This window comes from Aricia agestis, chromosome 21, assembly GCF_905147365.1.
Source record: "Aricia agestis chromosome 21, ilAriAges1.1, whole genome shotgun sequence".
NCBI classification, from domain to species: Eukaryota; Metazoa; Arthropoda; class Insecta; order Lepidoptera; family Lycaenidae; genus Aricia; species Aricia agestis.
This window is the reverse complement of record NC_056426.1, coordinates 7,028,810-7,047,222: the sequence shown is the minus strand read 5'-3', so window position 1 is coordinate 7,047,222 and position 18,413 is coordinate 7,028,810. Positions and strand designations below refer to the sequence as shown.

Here is an 18,413-nt window from a genome sequence, read left to right as displayed (position 1 = left end):
ACTACAGATCACGACGTGCGCTGTTGTAGGTTAAGGTACTTGTACTAATATGTATGTAGTTAAGGCTTAGGCAGCATTGGAAAAAAATATCTTTGACGCGGCTTGACCGATTTTGTTAAGAATTTTCTAGCTCACATAACTGACTATTTTGCAGCTTGAAATCAAGGAGTTCTATTGAAAATAAGCGTTAACTGATTTGTTATAAGAACTACGGTATTTTCATTTTTAAGAGGATACAACAGGGGCTAGAGAAATGAAAAAAAAGTACGTGTAATATCTATAGCTGTCTCCCTTACCTCAAGCCTATACCGCAGAACGCGATAGAGACAACTGCAGAAAATCCAGAAAATCAACGATTCGTTGTCCCCTGATTCCTGCTCCAAAACTTAACCGATTTAAGTACTTTTTTCATTAAAGATTAAAAAAAGGCTTGAGCTGTGTTCCTATGTTTTGCTTTTTTTTGTATAATCTAGCCAAATCTGTTTTCTGGACGTTTGAACACAGCGGAAAATCTGGCCATTTTTTTAGGTTTTTGAACGTTCATATCTTATTTAATAATTAAATTATGAAAAAAAAGAAAACATAGGGACATTGTATTAGTGGCCGTAGATATTCAGGAAAAAAATTATAACTCTACTAGCGTTATCCAGGGAGGAAACAGGGGACAACGTTTGTATGGAAAAAATGGCGGTGTGGAATCCTCTTAAATTGTATAACATTTTAAGCTTATGTATTTATCTTATTTACATACATACACAATAGCTAAGAAACATGTGTTTCGATAAGAGTTGGTAAACTGCGGATAAGCGATAATATCTGTTATCTCTAAGGCAAAACGACTGTGATAACAAGTGTTGTACATACTTCATTCTTTAAGTGAATAGTCAATGCTGTTACTATGTGCCAATTTTTTTTTACTCTATTCCAATCCAGTATCCAGTTTTATACGTGGGAGAGCCATGCTCCGGCACGAATGGGCCGGCTCGACCGGAGAAATACCACGTTCTCACAGAAAACTGGCGTGAAACAGCGCTTGCGCTGTGTTTCGCCGAGTGAGTGAGTTTACCGGAGGCCTAATTCCCTTCCATATCCTCCCCTATTCCCTTCCCTCCCTATCCCTACCCTCCCCTATTACCCTATTCTCTCGTAAAGGGCCGGCAACGCACCTGCAGCTCTTGTGATGCTGCGAGTGTCCATGGGCGACGGAAGTTGCTTTCTATCAGGTGACCCGTTTGCTCGTTTGCCCCCTTCTTTCATAAAAAAAAAGTGATGGATTGCTACTGGAATCATGTAAACGGGCACTTGATTGCACTGCACTGGAATGAACTGAATTGCATTGCAGTGCCCCCCTATTATATTATTATTTATTATAGGGTGTAACCTCAATACCTCTTCACGCCCAAACCGCTGAACGAATTTTGCCGGATATACGTATGGTATATAAAAATGTGCGGTTCCGCGCGATACACAAATTTACCCGGGGCGTCATCTAAGTACTTTATATTTTTTTTTACGACCTCTATGGTTCAGTTGGTTGGCGGTGGCGGGTTCGAATCCCGCCAACAGAACAAAAAGTTTTCAAAGTTCCTGGGTCATGGGTGTGTATAATGTGTATCATATAATAAAAATCTTAAAAATATGTATATTTTAATATAATGAGTATTAAATATTATATTATTTCCGTTGTCTGGTACTCGTAACACAAGTCCTTCGGGTACTTATCACGGTTCCAGACTGACGTGGTGTGATGTCATAAGAATAGTTCCAACTTCTAGGGCTACTAGACAGATTATTATCAATCATAAAGTTAAACACTTGTGTAGATCAAGGGTGGGCGGGCCACATGCGGCCCGTCGTCTGTCACTTCGTGGCCCACGGAGCCGAGCACATTTCTTTAAATTAAAAAAAGTTAATACTAAAATTACCTTATCATACATACTACCAAAAGCAAACAAACACTTCTTTTCTTTTACTTTTAAAATAAAACCTATAACTAAGTTCTAATAGGAAAAATTAGTATCCGATTTTAACTTTCATTCCAATACGAGTATATATAAAATTTGGTAGTGCGGCCCGGGGTCAAATTATACTTCCGATTTTTTAGCCCAAGTGTCCTTGGTGTAGATCCAAAGAACATGGCTATTTTTATAGCTGCACAGTTCCGAATTTTGCTGGCAAAAATTATACAATAAATGGAACGGCATTGTTCGACGGGAAAAAGAACTGTTGTTTCTTTACAAGAAATCTAATAAACAAATTATCTTTATATTGTTCCCCTAATTATGGAAATTGCCAGAAATTTATTATACCTTGCTAACTTTGACAATAAATACACACTTTGGCAAAGTTTTATGAACTTTTTATAGGTATTTGGCTGGTAATAAAGATATGAATTTTCTGCTTTACTTTTATTCTTTATTCATCTTAATGTATATTAAATACAGATTTGTATTTTTTAAGCAAACAATTATTATAATGTGTGATTTTTATATTTCCAAATAAAGTAACTCCAGTAAAATGCAAGTAAGTAACCATTTTTAACCGACTTCCAAAAAACGAGGAGGTTATATTGTATTCGGCTGTGGATATTTTTTTAAATACTTACTTTTTACGTTTTTTGTAATGTTTTTGGGATATTCTTTTAAAATAAATAATTGTACTGTCTGAAAATTTGTTTTTATCATACATATTTTTAACAAATAAAACATTACACACACTAAAGCACACACACTAGGAAAAATGACAGATTTATACATATGAATTATACTCTTTTATTTGTGGTTGAAGTCTGTTGACAACAAGGTGACAAATTAAAAATGGATTATAGTTTTTTTTATTGAATCTTAGATACTATTAGACAATGCTTAAACACGGCCAGTCTGAGATCAGCTAAATCCCATAGAGACAAGAGTTGAAAAAAAACGTTGAAACTAAGGTCGATTTTCGACCATGGGGCGATCTCTAGTAATAATAAATAATTAACAGTTAAGGTGACGCCGCGTTAAAGTAAAAAACCGTGTTGAATATGTTTTAGATTGCTTGTTTTCTATGAGAGGCCGGCCCGGCCAAGCAAAACAAGCAATGGAACAGCAAAAAATGGAAAGGGCGTAGCAACAAAATGGTTTTTGTCGCGTAATTTAAAAACCATAAATACATTTCATATAAGCAATGGGCAAATTAAAGTGTATGCTTGAACCAATTTATGTATAAATTTTGGAAACTTAAATCACTCTCATCTGTTGGCAAAATAGGAATCCCTTTTTTTACAGAGGTCTTTTTGAGTGATTATTCTGTGTTATGAAAGTTGACCAAGCGTGTTATGCTATGGGTAATTCAAAGACATGATGAATACTGACAATGAATTACTATAATTTTTTAGCTTTAATCATTGCTGGGAAAATCGATATCGCTACAGCCAAATTATCAAGGCGTAGCCTTAGTATATTGCATAGAAAACATTAGCAAAACGTTAAAATTATCATTATAAATTATCGTAAACATTAAAATGTCTACGACCTTGAGAGTCCTTGGCCAAATAATGTTCAAATACCTTATCAAATTATTATCAGTCATCCGGTGCTTAAAAATATCAAACATCATGCAGTAATAAACTAATAAATAATAATAAATACTTTAAACAATATACAAAGTACGTCACCAAGTCATAGGCTGCGTCCCCATCAGACACGGCACGGCGCATAGTGTTTTAGAAATCCCCAAAATCGGACATGACTAAGTTAATGCAATAAGTCGATGGCGTCTTATATTTCAAATGCAATAGTAGAACTCACGTGTGCGCATTTTACTTCGTTTTTGAAAAAATCAATTTTTAAATTAGTCATTTTTTGACTCCCTGAAAACGAAATTATTTTATTTAAATTAATTACAAGGGTTTGTAAACTTGCTACCCAGTTGATTAGATTGATCATTAAGAGACACAATTTTTTTACTTTATTTCATTCCTACAATTCAAGTAGTTCCTGAGATTTTAATGTTTTTAAATATTTAGACTTTATTTTTTTTCTGCTCTCCTATATGATTTCCGCACCTTCTGTTATAACTGAAAAATACTTTGATATAGTCTTAAGGGAGTAATTTCAGATATGGGAGTTACATTTCCTTAGTTTTTATTATTCGTAGTTTCTGTCGAATACAAGTTGTCCAAGGACCCTTCTGTTATAAAATGGCGTATTTCAGAACAATATCTTCACAATACTAAAGCTGTTTTGAGACTCCATAAATATTTGTCGAGCGTTCATATTTATGTTACCTCGGGTGTTTTTCGATTGACAACCTTATTCTGTGGGAATAAGAGCCTGTCGGAGAATAACTGTAGCATTGTTTACTCGGAGATGACAAACGATGCTGGGTAGAAGAACTTTAGAAAAAAATGTTCATTCATTGTTCAACGTCAAAGATCTTTGTACTTTTCTAACTGATCCGCCAAACGTTGTTTTGCTATGTATACTGGGTGTAAAAAAAGTAAAGTTTAGGGTGTGTATGAGTTCCCTGAATGACTATTTTTTTATTTTGTATGGGCAAATGCATGACGTTGAGGTGCTTGTCCATGGATACAAATATTTGCTCTTACAGCGCTGCTATTTTCACAATGGACTCCATACAGTTGACAAATACGTGTGTAAAGTATTATCCCTTAGTTTTGTTACACTCTGTATAATATTTATTATTTATATTTTTCTTAGTCTATGATATTAATATGCTCATTATGCTTAAGGTGGCGTTAAACTTAAAAACCGTGTTGGATATGTTTTAGATTTCTGGTTTTCTATGAGAGGCCAGTCCGGCCCTTCACAGAAAACAAGCAATGGAATAGCAAAAAATGGAAAGGGCGTAAGCGACAAAATGGTTTTTGTCGCGTAATTTAAAAACCATAAATATATATTTCTTATAAGCTATGGGAAAATTAAAGTGTATGCTTGTACCAATCTACTCGTATGTACAAATGGAAGCTTAAATCACTGTCCTCTGTTGGCAAAATAGGAATCCCTTTTTTTACAGAGGTATTTTTGATTGGTTATTCTGTGTTATAAAAGTTGACCAATCGTGTTATGCTATGGGTTATTCGAAGACAAAACATGATGAATACTGACAATGAACTTTAATTTCTTAGCTTTAGTCATTGCTGAGAAAAATCGATATCGCTACAGCCAAATTATCAAGGCGTCGCCTTAAAAACACAATATGACGCGCGCACGGCGCAACTCCATGCACCGAATAAATGTTTACCCGTTATCGCGCGGGCACTGTATCTACATTTTTCCGCAAAGACTATCCTGTGTTGTTTCGTCCAAAGTATCTCCTAGCTATATATATACACGTGGGAGAGCCATGCTTCGGCACGACTGGGCCGGCTCGACCGGATAAATACCACGTTCTCACAGAAAACCGGCGTGAAACAGCGCTTGCGCTGTGTTTCGCCGAGTGAGTGAGTTTACCGGAGGCCCAATCCCCTAACCCCTACCCTATTCCCTTCCCTACCCTCAACTATTCCCTTCCCTTCCCTTCCCTACCCTCCCCTATTACCCTATTCCCTCTTAAAAGGCCGGCAACGCACTTGCAGCTCTTCTGATGCTGCGAGTGTCCATGGGCGACGGAAGTTGCTTTCCATCAGGTGACCCGTTTCCTCGTTTGCCCCCTTATTTCATAAAAAAAAAAAAAATTGCTAAATCGGTCCACAGTGCCTGTCTATCGGATAGACCGACATCAGCGTTGCCAGATTTTTTTGTGCCAAGTCGGGACCATATGTATTATCTATGGTCGGGACATTGGAACTTTTTGAGTGAATAATAAAGAATATTACAAACATACAAGATACGCGCCAAACACATAACCCTCCTGGCAGTCGGGTAAAAAGTTTCTTCAGTCAAAAGCGGGACAAAGTAAAAAAGGTATACTTAAGTTTTTTCAATTTTTATCTTTTTATTTGCGTTAAAATAACGCTGTGATAATAAATAGCAAAAGTAGCCAAAGAAAATCTACCCCTCTACCTTCCACTCTCTTACCTTCATTACGCACCTTTCTTTCTCGGCACGCTGCACGTACGCTTTCCCCCGAAAAGCGGGACTGAGCCTGTCCCGCGCGGGACATTTAATTTTGATGAAAAAATCGGGACGTCTGGCAACGCTGACTGACATACTTACACATTTTCGCATTTATAATATTAGTGAATAACTGGATACTTACGTGAGCAACCCTACTTCAGAAAAAGGTCTTCTCCAGTAAAATACGAAAATTACTCTAGGGAAATTCGCACGAGTTACCCACTACCAAAAAAGAGGTTCCGAGTTCAGGTTTGTAATACTGCAAACATGCAAACAAGTTCGATCGTGTTGTTTGGTCCGCCGGCGGCGGTCGGACTCCTTTGATCCAAAGTTCGTTTATCGCGCGGGAACCGTACATTTTTCCGAGTTAAAATGTATTCTATGTCCTTTGCCGAGACACAAAGTATCTCCCTACCAAATTTTATCAAAATCAGTTCAGCGGTTTGGCGTGAAGAGGTACGTAAATACCAATACCGTACCATGGTGACATACTTATTTAGTCACTTCATTAAAATAATATGGGCGAAATACTTTATGTGGCAAAACAACGTTGCCGGGACAGCTATTAATAAATAATAATATAAAAGTATAGATGTCGGTAATAATAATAAAAATGTCGGAAACAGCCCCCTTAGACAAAGTATATTTTGTTAAAATGTTGTTTGACATAAGTCATCGCTAAATGACATTTCGCTTGCGAAGACTAATGTCAAATCCCATACATTTTGATAACGAATTTCGACATCGTTTTTAACGAAAGCGACTTTGGCTACGGCCCCAGGTTCGATCGTCTGTTGGCTATTTTACACTCAAAAACTTCCCTAGTCGACTAGCGAAACAAATAGCTGAAATGTATCCTTTCCAAATAGCGTTTTATCTTTTTCCTCGGTGAGCAGGCGGCCTTATCTTTTTTGTGGTATGCTCGTGTCAGCGATTTGTACGGGACATTCTGAATTATTTTGCCTCTAAATCTCTATAAAATAAACCTTATAACATCCGCATGAAGGTGCTAAAAGAGGCAGAATAGGAACTTACCCAAGCTGACAATTTGGACGCATGGAAATGTTTTTCTGAAAAATACTTAATATTTACTTTTTAACTGGATTTTTTTTATTTTTACTGAGTCTACTGTAGTTAAAAATACAGTTTTTTAATTGCGAGGTTTGGTGGTTTGGATTTGGAAGTAGTGAACATACGGCCAGTAACATCTGTGTCAATTTTGGTGAAGTGTAATTGAAATATACAAATTTTAATAAAGTTAGATTAATTTAGAAAGTCTATCTGCCGCTCCCAGAGACGAATATTAATTACTAAGTAGAGATCGCCCATTGGTCGAAATTCGACCTTTATCATCTTCTTCTTTTGGCTCCCCGTTTAAAGTATTTACTATTTCAGATTTAATAAAAAAAAAACAACAATTAATTTTAAATTTGACAACAGACTTCAACCATAAACAAAGGAGTATAATTCGTAATGTATAGGCTTGTCAGTCAAAACATTACGCGTTGTAGTATGTGTAATGTTTTTTTTTTATTAAAATAATGGTACATGTAACATGATAGACCAATCAAAAAAAATATTAATATTATTTAAGTGGAGGACCCGCCTTACATATAACAACAAAAAGGTTTTTGGCCTTCATTTGAATCTCGAAATCAATAATGGCAACAGGTAGGCACTTAAAATTTTTACAAAATCCTCAGTTATAATATTACGTTACATACTTTAATAAATTTTAATAATAAAATAAATATTTATGAGGGCCGCTCATGCAGAAAACACAATATTTGGCCTACTTCCGCTCTATAACAGTACGGAACTCTTCCTGCGCGAGTCTGACTCGCACTTGACCGATTTTTAAATATCTTATCTATTTGATAAAACAGGACGGGAAAATCCAAAAAGATATAATGTGACATTGGGGATAAACATAAGATATTCTTACAATCAAAATTACGAGATGAGTCCAAAATATGTTGACGAGTCACAATACTATAAACCTTGTCAAAAATCAAAATAGACGCTGCACACAATTTTGAAATCATATAAAAAATATGAAAACCTTATTAAACCGAGATAAAAATGTATAAGGTGATAATATTTAAACCCCCTTACTCATAAACGTTGTATAAGCTTTGAATAGTTAAGTCACTTGTGTGACAGGAAAAATACACTGTATAAGTGTATTGTTCCTGTCACACAAGTGACATTTTAAAGATTGTATAACTATTCAAAGCTTGTACAGCGTTTATTAGTAAGGGGGTAATGTATAAGCGTTCTCTGTGAGGTAAGGGGGTAATGTATATGGTGGTTTTTTCTCTTTGTATTTACAAAGAGAAAAAACCACCTTTTGAGCGTGATTCCGTTTAGAAAATTTTGTGCTGCTTCTACTCTTTCTTGACAGACTGTACATTTGTATATCTTGCTTTATTAGCTAACTAGATGACGCCCGCAACTCCGTTGCGCCAAAAATCGTTTATCGCGCGTGATCCGTACATTTTGCCGGGATATAAAGTATCCAATGTTCTTTCCCGGGACTCGAATACCAAATAGCAAAATTGGTTTAGCGGTTTGAGCGTGAATAGGTAAGAGATAGACATAATCGGTCTTACTGCAAAACATTTAAACACCTGTTGAACAGTTGATTGGAGAAAAATTCAGTACAAAACGGTCGCAAAACAACTGTTCAATAGTAGGTTCAATAGAATATTATGTTTAATCTTTGTTGGCAAGAGTCAAGACCGAGACACTTTTGCATTTTTAACCGACTTCCAAAAAGGAGGGGGTTATATGTTCGGCTGTGGAGATTTTTTTATTTTTTTATTTTTGTATGTTCAACGATTATTAATATTATTTAGTATGGAAGTATGGATGGATATTTCTTGCTAAAAACATAATATTATAATGTTTGGAAATAACTTCTAGCATTCAAACTACCATATTTAATTTTTACACACACACTCACATATACACACACACACACAATAATATTATTATGTTTTGACATTTTTATTTTTTTACGTGTAGTTAAAATGGGCTGACAATAAACTAACTCAAACGAGGATAATCTTGAAGACGAAAAAGAAGACTCCAGACAACCTTCAAAACATTTGTCGCGCAGTATTTGGCTGTATATCTGGAAATGATAAATAGACGTAATATATCGCCTGTCAGTTTGACAGCTGTGACAGCCATCTTGTGGAGATTTGCCACCATTTTGCCGCTTATTGATTTTACTAATGGCAACACATGTCACATTTTATTAGGCGCTGTCTATTTTATGCGCAGGATATTTTCTATTCTTATCCATATAAATTCATTGATTTAGTGAATACGCTGTATTTTACAAAAACGTTAAAGCATTCATGATTACAATAGCTAATTAATATCTGTTTAGTTATACGACTATTTTGAATAGCGTCTGTCAGTAAGGTTATTAACCTCAGAGAAATAAAAGAGTCATAATTTTTCTTGCTGAAAAAAAATTTTGCTAGTTAAGTAAGTAATTTTTTTACTTGAGTATCAAAAATATTATTTAGTTTTTTTTTTAAATACCAGGACATACATAATAATAATAATAATAATAGCTTCCACACCGGTTTCGGTGACGGTGGCCGGTTTCATTGAAACCAGGCCAGCTACGCAGGAGTAATTTTATAGTGCCCAAGTGTGTGCGCAGTACACAAGAGCACTCTCTCATAACCCAGTGGGACGGAAGACCGACACGACCGGCGAGAGATCAGGCGCAGGACCGACTTTTTACACGCCCATCCGACGCATGGATCATCTTACTTGTCAGACAATCAGGTCATCAGCCTGCATTGTCCTAACCAAACTTGGAAATAACATGTTTCCAACGCGGGAATCGAACCCACGACCTCCGAGTCAAGAGCCGCGCTCTCCACTAGACCACGGAGGCAGGACATACATACGAATAATATAAATGCGAAAGTATTACTGTCTGTCTGTTACATCTTCACGCCCAAACCGATTTTTCTGGGTATGAAGATACTTTGAGTCCCGGTAAAGAACATAATATTTTGTTCCCAAAAAATATACGATTCCCGCGCAATAAACGAATTTGGCGCAACGGAGTTGCGGGCGTCGTCTAGTTAATAATAATATTAAAATTTAAGGGGGCTTCTATACAAAAAACAATATTTCGCCTATTTTTGTAACGGGACGGAACCCTTCGTGTGCGAGTCCGACTCGCACTTGGCCGATTTTTTTTCTTACTGGGAATATTATTTTTTTATTTTATTACTTATTGAAATTAATTTATAGGCAGTCTACGAATATTAAAAACTAAGGAAAAGTAACTCCACAAATCACAATACTTGTCAAAAAAAGTGTACCTTATGGTGCCTTCTCACGGCGCGTATTATCGCAAGCCGCGCCGCGCCCGCCCGAGCCACGCGCTGTGTGAAGGGGTGGCTCGGGCTGGCTCGAGCAGGCGCGCTTAATATCACGCGCCAGCTCGAGCCACGCATCTAAGGAAGTGGTGGCGTGGTTGCGTTCTCACAGCGCGTGCTACCACGAGCCGCGCCGCGCCCGCTCGAGCCACGCGCCGTGTGAAGGGGTGGCGCGGCGCGACTCGTGCAGGCGCGTTCGATTCGATTAAAGTCGGTAACTTCAAAGGCGCTTCTTGAGCAAACAGGCGAGCACGAGCCACCCCTTCTCACGGCGCGTGATATCACAAGCCGCGCCACGCTTGCAAAAATTCAAGTAAAATGAAACTTTATTAACACGATAATTTATATCATTTTGCTCTAAGTCACTTCGTTAAATAAGTAAACTTTTATGAAATGCAACTTTATTCACTAGGCAACTAGGTTGCATTTCATGAAAGTGAAAAGAGTTTCATATCACCTATAATAAAATCTACGTGCTAGCTATAGCGCGATGTAGCCGTCAAGCAGCGGCATCTGTTATCAAATAAATGAATTACACTTAACTTAATAAAATTAGCGGCATAGATTGAAATGCAACCTAGTTGCCTAGTGAATAAAGTTGCATTTCATTAGAATTTACTTATTTAACGTAGTGACTTAGAGCAAAATGATATCTATTAACGTGTTAATAAAGTTTAATTTTACTTGAATGCTTGTCAGCGTGGCGCGGCTTGTGACATAACGCGCCGTGAGAAGGGGTGGCTCGTGCTCGCCTGTGGCTCGTGCTCGCTCGTAATAGCTGTCTCGGCGCGGCGCGGCTTGTGATATCACACGCCGTGAGTAGCCAGCCTTAGGTACACATTTCAATACATTTGCAATATTTAGGTGGCCCTGAGCGGTACTAGGCTGACGTTACATGACAGTTCGAAAGGAACCAAATTTAAAACGGTAATAGTATGGGCGTTACGTTTCCTTAATTTTTATTATTCGTAGTAGGCAGTAAAGAAAATTTTATTTATTTCACATACTGAAATTAATTTATAGCTAGTCCAGTATCATTTTATATCGAGTGCACGCTGTCTAATGAGGTCTATTCACGAGAAACCAGCCGTGTAATCAGCTCAAGTATTAGAAGTCGTGTCATTTTATAAAGTGAAGTGTATAATAAAGTGCCCAGTATGGCGGATAAAAATATCTACCCACGTAGGATATAGGAAATGAGGAGAAAATTTAACCCCCAAGGCAAAAAGTTTTGTTTTAGGTGAACATTAGGAGATTCCCTCTCGATGTTGTGAAAAAGTTTTGTTAAATGATAATATGCCTTTGTGGTTTGGTGGCGTTCGTCAGAACTGAGATACTTGTCATGGAACTTATTCCATGACAAGTATCTCAGTTCTGAGCTGGTACCGACTTCAAACGAATGAAAATTGAGAACAGAATTGGTTGAGGTTTAGTCGAATTTCGAAAAAGGTGCTAATGAAGAATAAGAATTATTTCATACTTTTTAGATCATATTTTTAAGACTAGTAATTAGTACTGTTTTTACCTTGGAAGTCGGTTTCAATTTTTTGTTAAAAATAATTAAATTATAATTGTTTATTTCTGTTTGTCGAAAGCAGTTCCCCCAAAAACATAGAACAAGATTCCACAGTCTGTCTAAGCTTGTCAGACGATTTCCATTTCAGTATAGAGACTTGCAAAATTGTTACACAAACGTACAAAATAAACTTTAGCTTCTAACAGGATATGAAATCGCTCTAGGGATATTTCTCCAAATGTCAGCGCGGGATTTCATATGGCAACACTAGAGAACAGTAGGAAATATTATTGTTTAACTGTGTTTGTGTGACTACAGTCTTGTTAAAGTTATTCTACCTCTGAAATAGTTCTTATACCTTCGTACGACATAATAGGATCATCACTTTTCTAAACTTCATGAACTGTTGGCTGGAACCTTTGTTTCAGCTTCGTGGCTGAAACCAACTATGAACCCTTGAGACGATTATTTTTTATCAGACAGTATCATTTTATAGACATGTTTAAGCTATTTCTACTTTTTTGTAGCAGTAATCTTATATCTTTAAGCGAGCAATTCTTGTATATATGTATATAATTGGAATCTCGGAATCGGCTCCAACGATTTTCATGAAATTTAGTATATATACTATATATAGGGGGTTTCGGGGGCGATAAATCACTCTAGCTAGGAATCATTTTTAGAAAATGACATTTTATTCGTGTTTTATCGAATACCGAGCAAAGCTCGGTCAAATAGCTAGTCTACACTACTATTATAAAGAGGAAAGATTTGATTTTTTGTTTGTTTGTTTGTTTGTTTGTTTGTTTGAGTCGAATAGGCTCCGAAACTACTGGACCGATTTGAAAAATTCTTTTACCATTGGAATCCTGCATTATTTCTGCTGAACATAGGCTAATTTTTATTTTGGAAAAATATAAGGTTCCGTAAGATATTTGGGATTTTCGGACGCAAGGTTTAAAAAATCAACCAGAAAAGTTACTTATTTTGCGTACGCTGCCTAAACTATAAAAGATAGAGGCATAAAATGTTCTAAGTAATTATAGATCTTTTAAATATCTACAAAAAAGTCCGCGACACACTATACCTATCTATGTTGAGTGAGACACAATAACCATTTTTTTATTAAAAAATCTAGAATTTTTTTTGGACTATATTTAAATGCGTTTATTTAAATCATGCTATTGACCCTTATCAAAATAAATTATTTCATCACTAAGTACAGTTAATGTAGATAATATTCGGTCTTTGAATGATTAAAATTGGACGTTTGGTTTTAATGTTATGGCGAAATTAAAATATTACGATTTCTGCTGCACGTTGCGAATTGGGCGTCAAGGCGCGATGCGCGGGTGTGCGTGCGGTCGGGGAGAGATTTAATTATCAGTGCCACAGACTCGCCCGGAGAGTCCACGTAAATATTACTTCGATCGTGGGAATCGCAGACACAATAGATTTTCAATAGTTATGCGACAGCCGGGTGCTGCTTTATTGATTTGATATAGACTATCGTGCTTCATTATTATAATCCTAATTTCAAAAAAGCTTTAAAAGTTATGACTACGAAAGTAATATTTTTAGAACTTTTTAAAATAAGTTTTGAATGACTATTATTTTTGATTGCTATTATAATTAATTAATTTCTTTACCTATAAATCTCCAATAGCGGCAGCCGGCTGCCAGCATAACAATTGAAGATCTATTGTGTCTGCGATACCCACGATGCCGATGCACGATGGAAGTATTAATGCATATTTTTTAATCCACACTATTTCTGCTGAATATAGGCTATATTTAATGGGAGAAAAAAGGGAACCGTATTAAGTGTTAATAATTGTGTGAAAAATCTACCAAAATATTCCTTCTTGCTTATCCATACTAATATTATAAATGCGAAAGTATCTCTGTCTGTCTGTCTGTCTCTCTTGCTTTCACGCCAAAACTACTGAACCGATTGCAATGAAATTTTGTATACAGTTATTCTAGAGTCTGAGAAAGGACATTGGCTACATTTTGATGTGGGAAAATATCTTATTTCCATGAAAATTTCGATGAAAATGAATTCGCATTGCGCGTGGCCAGCGCTCATCCCGGGGGTCCTGGGTTCGAGTCCCGCAGGCGGAACAAAAAGTTTTCAATGTTCCTGGGTCTTGGATGTGTATTAAAATAAAATTTCAAAAATCTTAAACATATTTTATGTATAATATTATAAAAAATCCAGAAATATATCGATGGAATGAACATTTTAGTTCTAATACGATTCAACAGATGGCGTTTTATTTTTTACTTTATTGTAACATAGAACTAATCATACTTATTAGTTAGTATGTTTTTGTTTATAGTTTTTAATACGTTAGAATATTATGTTTAATAATATTATCACTTGGTATAATAATAATCAATCTATCTTATCTTATGTAGAACTCCTACTGCATTTCTAATCCATACTATCCATACTAATATTATAAATGCGAAAGTATCTCTGTCTGTCTGTCTGTCTGTCTATCTGTCTTGCTTTCACGCCAAAACTACTGAACCGATTGCAATGAAATTTTGTATACAGTTATTCTAGAGTCTGAGAAAGGACATAGGCTACATTTTGATGTGGGAAAATATCTTATTTCCATGAAAATATCGATGAAAATGAATTCGCATTGCGCGTGGCCAGCGCTCATCCCGGGGGTCCTGGGTTCGAGTCCCGCAGGCGGAACAAAAAGTTTTCAATGTTCCTGGGTCTTGGATGTGTATTAAAATAAAATTTCAAAAATCTTAAACATATTTTATGTATAATACTAGCTGTTGCCCGCGACTTCGTCCGCGTGGACTTTAGTTTATAGCGCGCGGTGTCAACAAAATTTGTGTCAAATTTAAAAACTTTTTAATACCCTGGTAAGTGCTTCCGGTGTAGCGCGGCCCTTAATTAATCAAAATACCCAAAAACAGCTATGCAGTGTGCACATAATCTATACTAATATTATAAATGCGAAAGTATCTCTGTCTGTCTGTCTGTCTGTCAGTCTCGCTTTCACGCCAAACGCCAAAAGTATCTCTGTCTGTCTGTCAGTCTCGCTTTCACGCCAAACGCCAAAACTTCCGAACCGATTGTAATGAAATTTTGTATACAGATAGTCTAAAGCCTGAGAAAGGACATAGGCTACTTTTTTACTGGAAAAAAGGGTTGTAAGGGGGTGAAAATGCGTAAATTTGTTCAAATTAAGTTAGTTCCAACAATTCATAATAGATGGCGCCGTGCGTCTTCTACATCGCGCTGACGCTTGCTCAAAAGTCTTTCTATAAGACGTGGTATCATCTTTTTAAGTTTAGATTTTTTTCGATTGTTATATCTATTCTACGGTATTAAATAACTCAGTACTTTATCTGCAGTGACGTAACCTTAAATCTATCAATGATAAATAGTTTATGGGTAAAGTTGTGTAATTGGAGGGCTAAATAAGCTTTAAAATTTGGCATAAAGTATAAAGTTTAATATAAAAAAATGAAATACTTATTGTGTGCACACTGCACAGCTGTATTGATTTAAGGGGTACCAGGGTTTTTTTTATAAAAGCTTTTGACACCAATTTTGTTGACATCGCGCGCTATAAACTGAAGTCCACGCGGACGAAGTCGCGGGCAACAGCTAGTAAATAATAATATGAGACGTGCGAATTTGTTTTCTTTGAAAAAATATACAGCATTTAAACAGTGTTTTAAATTAATAAATACTTTAGATATCGAGAATCATAAGTATTAATTTCGTTAATTTTATTTTTTCATAAAAAATTTGAAACTCATTCAAAATTACCGATAGTAAAATATATCAGCTGTTTCAACCTTGGACATACAAACAACACTAGCAAAACATTGTTTTTGTGTCATGGAGGAAGTGATAATTATGATGATGGCTGTTGATGGAGGCAATTATATAATCATCTTGTGATGAGTTTTAGGAAGCCATCAAGTCTAAGTATCAAGATTGAGTACTATTCTAGGGCTCGTACAAAGTAATAAACAAATAAATGTAGCAAAATAAAAAGAAAAATAAGTATATTAAGAATATTTTTAAACGTTAAAAAATGCGTTTTTTAATCAGCAGTTACAGTATCTAAGGTCAATGACCGGATGGGCGAGGATGCGTAACACTATATTTTTTTTCTTTTTTTGCATGTATGATTGATTGATTGATGAAAAGTTAAGAAGGAAAAAGAAAATTGTTATTATTTTTAAATATTTATTGAAGATGTTACATTAATATGAAATATCATAATAATGTATTTTAATACTATAGCTATTATTTATTGTATAGTTGTTTTTTGTTTTGCTTGTAGTTAGGTTACGAAAGGGGATTTTTTCTATCTTATCAATAACATTCTATTGTAGAATGTCAATGAATTTGATTACATATGTTTCCGTCCAGATATACTATATCTACCTGCGTCAGAGATAAGCTACTGAATTCTTGTTCTTATCGTGTACTTGTAGATATAGATATAGTAGTCGAAGGCCTTAATATTATTGCGCAGTCTGTAGCCTAAAAAATGGGAATATTACGCAAAGGTACTAGCACATGCAGTAAATATATCCGACCGAAACACAAAAATGATATCAGAATATTGCCAGAAACGTTGTCAAACGTCGCACAAAACTTTGTTTACTGTCTATGCTGGTGCTGCTGTCATGCGTGAAAAAAATCAGTTAAATATCCTATTACCGTCTCCACCATAATCAACAGTTTGAATACCCAATAGAGATGACAGGAGGAGGAGCGTTTATACGTGGGAGAGCCATGCTTCGGCACGAATGGGCCGGCTTGACCGGAGAAATACCACATTCTCACAGAAACCCGGCTCACTCGGCGAAACACAGCGCTTGCGCTGTGTTTCGCCGAGTGAGTGAGTTAACCGGAGGCCCAATCCCCTACCCTGTTCACTTTCCTACCCTCCCCTATTACCCTATTCCCTCTAAAAGGCCGGCAACGCACCTGCAGCTCTTCTGATGCTGCGAGTGTCCATGGGCGACGGAAGTTGCTTTCCATCAGGTGACCCGTTTGCTCGTTTGCCCCCTTATTTCATAAAAAAAAGGATAAGTACCTTAGACAGCTTTATAGATGAATTTATTGCAATAACACTACATTAATGCTTGTAAACTAAATGTGAACTCTTAAATTAGTAAAACACAACTAGGGAGTGATGGGGACATAAAGACACATAATGACACGTTATAATATACAAGACGTGCATCGTCGCCCATATAAAAATGCGTAGGTTGCGAAATATTACCCAGTCTACTGGCCAGTACCTACTTATGACGTCGTCCTCCTATAAGTCGTCTCCAGACACGCTCATAGCTATTATTATAGAATAAAAAAATTAACAAAATATGTTTTATTTGTTACAGAAATTTAATTGGAGAAAACGTTACAGCTGACTGCTGAGGTATGTACTTTGATAATAATAATTATTGTTGATTGCGTTTTAATGCTACAGACGCTAATTAAGATAAAAGCGTGTACATGATAATATTATCAAGGGCGCCCGGATCGTCACTAAAATATTACAGAAATAATCTATAGGTTAAGTTCCTGACTAATACTTGGACTGGGTAATATTTCGGAACAAACTCTATATCACTCAAGTATCCTTGTCTGCTAATCTCAGAAGCTATGCGATGCTTATCACTCGATACAAAACTCGATTTTTTATTGCCATTAGTGTTCTCATGGAGATTCTAGAGAGACAGAGAGAGAGAAACACGCGCTACCGCACGGCTTACAACTACATAATATAGCAAAAAGCACGATAGATACCGCATGTCCCCCCGAAGCTAAGTACATACATATGTGGCATCTATCTTGATCTATGTCTGTGGCAAAAAGTGTTGTTACAACTTTTTGGTCTTAATTTTTTACGTCTAGCCACATTTCGCAACGCGCGATAAGGAACTTCGTTCCAAAATTAAGAAATCATACTCATGCCTGTAAAGGTAACCATAAACTCACACATCTGATAATAATATATTAACACCTTTCGCAACGCGCGATAAGGAACTTCGTTCCGAAATTAATTATACTCATGCCTGAAAAGGTAACCTTAAACTCACACAGCTGATTATAATAAATAAATATATTAATAAGTACTATCTTTTTTTACTAAAAACCTTAAGTTTTAAACGTAAGCTCTGTAAAATAAGGGACTTTATAATATAGAACGCTATATTTTTTGTATTTTAATTTTTTTTTTGCCTAATCAACCCTTTAAAAGTAACTGTATATTATGTTAAGATATCATTGAAAATACTGACCAAGCATGGTCTTCAGAAAAATCTAAATAAACACAAGATAAACAAAATTTTCCAAAGCTCTTAAGTATAAATGTATTCCTTTGAGTAAGGCCCAGTATGATTGATTCATGTGAGCGTCTTATA

General features: G+C 36.0%; 1 protein-coding gene across 2 annotated transcripts in view; it reads left to right on the top strand.

The window, feature by feature from the left end:
- Positions 1–18,413, top strand: part of LOC121737583 (5-hydroxytryptamine receptor 1-like) — a 163,644-nt gene that overhangs the window by 13,499 nt on the left and 131,732 nt on the right. For both annotated transcript variants that reach the window (XM_042129242.1, XM_042129241.1), the window contains exon 2: positions 17,388–17,425. The gene's annotated coding sequence lies outside the window, so the exon portion shown is untranslated. The remainder of the gene's footprint in view (positions 1–17,387; positions 17,426–18,413) is intronic.